The sequence below is a fragment of the Gouania willdenowi genome, chromosome 22, assembly GCF_900634775.1.
Source record: "Gouania willdenowi chromosome 22, fGouWil2.1, whole genome shotgun sequence".
Classification (NCBI taxonomy): Eukaryota; Metazoa; Chordata; class Actinopteri; order Blenniiformes; family Gobiesocidae; genus Gouania; species Gouania willdenowi.
This window is the reverse complement of record NC_041065.1, coordinates 7,396,442-7,400,781: the sequence shown is the minus strand read 5'-3', so window position 1 is coordinate 7,400,781 and position 4,340 is coordinate 7,396,442.

Below are 4,340 nucleotides of genomic sequence, written 5' to 3'. Positions count from 1 at the left end.
CTGCATGCGCATTGCAGAACATAACAAGGTCGCATCAGGCCACATTGATATAGATCTATGGATCAGGTAAGAGCCAAAATCATATTTACCTGTTTGCTGTTGTGACGTGTGGCCTTGTTTCCATGCACAGTTCTGCATTCACTTTGATTGACAGTTTCAAAAACAGGAAGTCAAAGCCTATTGGCTGGGGGCAGTTGGCGATCGTTTCCATTTGTATAGGGGTCTATAGGATGAAGGAGGGACTTATATACATTAATGTATATGAATGACCACCTGCAGAAAACCATAGTAAAAGACCAGTTAGGTATTTTTATGAATTTGAAAAGAATCATACATAAAGATAGGTTTCTCAGAAACTCTGAATATCAACTTTAATGTCCCCAAGTCATAATTTCGAGTTAGTTAAGTCACAATTATGAGAAAATTATTTTTAATGTAAATTTGCAAAGAAGCATACCAAAATGTGACAGAATCATTTTTGCAATAAATACTTTATGCAGAGCTGGGAGATCTACACCTGATTTCTTGGTAATTTACACAATAATTCATGTCTACTTTCTCCTGTGGGCTGACTTGACACGTGCTATAGGGATTGCTTTATATGTGTATGCAGTGGGTGCTATACGTGAAACCTTTAGAACAATTCTGTAAGTGGTCCTCATAAGCCATTGTTCAAAGCATTCACTGATTCTCACATCTATTTAAGGTGAGAACCAAACAAGTAAATGGTTCACATTCTAATATTTTGTGAGTTCTGCTGTCCCTCTGTGTGTGTTTGAATGGAGTGTCTCAGCCATTTTTGTTATGATCAATAAAACAATACATTAAACTTATTAATCTGCTAGTGGTGAATATGATGATGACACAATGGCTGTTGTTGGATATGTTCTTGTTGCTCATTCACCTCCTTCCTTCTGTCACACTGAGGAAATGCTGATGCTATTAATGCTACGAACCAGTGGCAGATGTTGGACAGAGTTGTTTGGATTTAGATGGTTCTAAAATAGGTTTATTGAAACCAGGGTTGGGGTCAATTACATTTTTAAATTGCAATTATGTCTTCAATTATCCATGTTCAATTACAACTCACATTACATTGAGTGGCATTTTTCCCATAATTACATATTTTTAAGCCATAGAAATGTAGTTTTTATTTAATTTCCATGCCAATTACAGTGACAGAGACAATTATTTGAACCCAATTACAATTCATTTATGATTACAACAGCAATAGATTTTTTCAATTACAATTTCAATTATGTAATAAATGTAATTAATTACCAATCACGTGATTACAATTACAATTGACCAAAACCCTGAAATAACGTTTCAATTCACCAGTTCATCAGTAATGGGTTTCTCCTTTTTCTGTACTCACCCGTCTGTGGGTCCTCTCTGTGTGGTGAGCTTAAAATATGAAGCTCTTGTCAGGGCCGGCCTTCCAGCCAGGCAAACCAGGCGGCTTCCTAGGGCGTCATCTGCTGGAGGGGTGCAACATTGCACCCCCCAAGCAAATTAAAAAAAAAAAATATTTTAAAAAGATAAACATGAAACACACCATTTACAATCACTGTACATGTTTTCTTTTAATTACATATTAATGTAAAAAATCTTTATTCATCCATATTTATTTTATTTTAGTTATTGTTCTATTCTATATCATTCTATTGTGTTGTTTGCACATTGTGTTCTTTGGTTTAATGATTTGTGTTACTGACAAGTAAAATCGAACAAGAAAGTAGAAATTTCCTTGCATTAACACTTTTATATTTCATTTGAACATTTGATTGCACTGTTTGGTATTGCTTTTGGCTTTTGCACCATTGTTGTTGTTGTTCCTTCAGGACGTTTTACTATACCAGTAGGTGTTATATTGTTTTATAGTGTATTATTCTAATTTTTAAAACAGGTTGTATTTTTTTTTAATGGTTTGTTGTCACATAATTGCGTTGTTTTGTCTCAATATGTCAAATAAATAATAATGTGTACACACTGTTTATAGACTTAAAACAAAAAAACAACTACTTGTTGAGGGGTGGCAAAGTCCACTCTTGTCTAGGGCATTGAATGATGAAAGCCGGCCCTGGCTCTCGTACTAGTTTCCCATAAATATTCAAATATCTCACAAACAGAGCAAGATTTAATTTTAAAACAGAACAATGCTGCTTGTCTGGTTTTTGATTTTTCTGTATTTCTGTTTAGGTTTTAAGTCAGTATTGGCACGTTCACCGAAGTACACGTACGTAGCGTCTTAGGGTTTGGGTTATGTTATGATCCAATATCCCAACAATTTTTAGGGTTAGGGTAAGGTTTAGTCTTAGTCACGTGACCTAAACTGGCCAATTAGGGTCGCTGCGTACAAATAGAATGTCGGTATATTGATATGGCAACCGTACGGATAGCCACTGCCAACAAAATAACAACATCGTTTATTTGTTATTTTGTTTTGTTTTTAAAACAGAATAACCAAAGAACGAACAGTACATGGATTTGAAACTAAGTCAGGATATAAATAGAAAAAACGCTGTGTTCAAGTAATTTTAAGGTGAACTTCCTCAAACTGAATTGTTGAAACTAAACAGAGCGACATGTTTATAAGAGTCTAACACAAACCAGACAAACCAGCCACACAGTATATAAGATAAGACACTTCAGGGAAGGAACAGCTAATCCCACTGAGGAGTCCCAACCTGCACAGACAAGACAGGGAATGAATCAGAGTTTTGGAAAACACACTAAAATACCTGTCACGCAACCAGGGTGGGGACATAAACTGAAAAAAATAGAACAACAAAACCTAAGTTGACCCTAACTTTCTTCAAACCACCTTTAATGGACAATGACACCTGATGGAAGCATGATATTCAAATATATATATCTATAGATAGATAGATCTTTATTGTAATTGTCTATGCATTTTGTTTAATTTTATTTTCAGGCTGTCTGTCTTCATTTTTACAGCAGTGTAATTAATGGTGTAGCAATATGTGTTGTACATGTGATAGGATAGTATACAACAGCAAGTAAGGTGTGGTAATAGATTAAATGTACACAGCATGATAGATATACACAATTTAGACAAAAGTGCAATGACAATGTTTTAAATATGTGTTCTTTCTAAGGTGGTTGGTTCTCCTGCTGTTTTAACAGCTGTAAAAGATAGATTTTTTCCTATAATATGTTGGATTGTTTCTGTGTGAATTAGTGCCCATTCAATTTGTAGAGCATTTAGGTGATCAGGCACTGATGTTGGATGAGAAGTCCTGACCTGTAATCTGTACTTTTCAGTTCCTCCTAAGGGTGTTTGATGGTTAAAGTCAGGACGCTGTGTGGGCCAGTCCATATAATATAATATCATATACTATATTGTTCGAAAGTACAATAAAGTGATCCAGAATATATTCTTCTGTGGCAGCTCTATGCTTTTGTACCTCATGATCTTATACACAGGCCAATTAAATGTGTAATCAACATTATATTATTTATATATGAGCATATATTACAAAATGTATGATATGCTGCTGCATGTACATATTTAAGTCTAGAGGCATTTTTGCCATGAAGAAGAGATAAAGAATTAGCAAAAAGTGGGTAAAAGTAGGCTTAGATTTAAAGAAACAACATTTATGAAAATAGTATTTAGGATATGATAATATGTCCTTTATTCGTCCAACAAAGGGGAAATTTGCAGAGTTTCAGGAGCAGATAAATAGGAATTTATATATACACGGGTATTTACCTATAAAAACAATTATATTCCCACCAAAATCTTTCATCTTATTATGAACAAATGAGCTAAGTTTTACATCTGTTACAGTGAAAATATTAATCAGAATCAGAATCATAGAAGTTTATTTTGCCAAGTACAGTTTTAAAAAAACAGCACATGGAATTTGACTCGGTAGTCGGTGCGCAGAACAAAAAAACGAAACACAAGCCAGCAACAGTAATTATAATAATAATGATAGATATAAAGGATAAGGGATAGATAAAGGATAGATAGAGGATCAGGATAAAGGATAAAGTTATATATATATATATATATATATATATATATATATATATATATATTTATTTATTTATTTATTTATTTATTTATTGAACTTGTATCTTTAATAAAAAATTTCAATGATAAAAATACAAATAAAAATATAGATAAGTATTAATAAATTAAGTTGAATCCCTTTAGATAGAAACCAATTCTGAACATCGCTCCAAAAACCACAGTCTCCGCCCCCTTGGTGGGAGAGCCAATCAGATTTCAGTGATGTAGGCGGAAGAAAGAAAACATACCATCAGCGAGGAATTTACAAGTCAAGCCATTTTTCAAAGTAAAACCT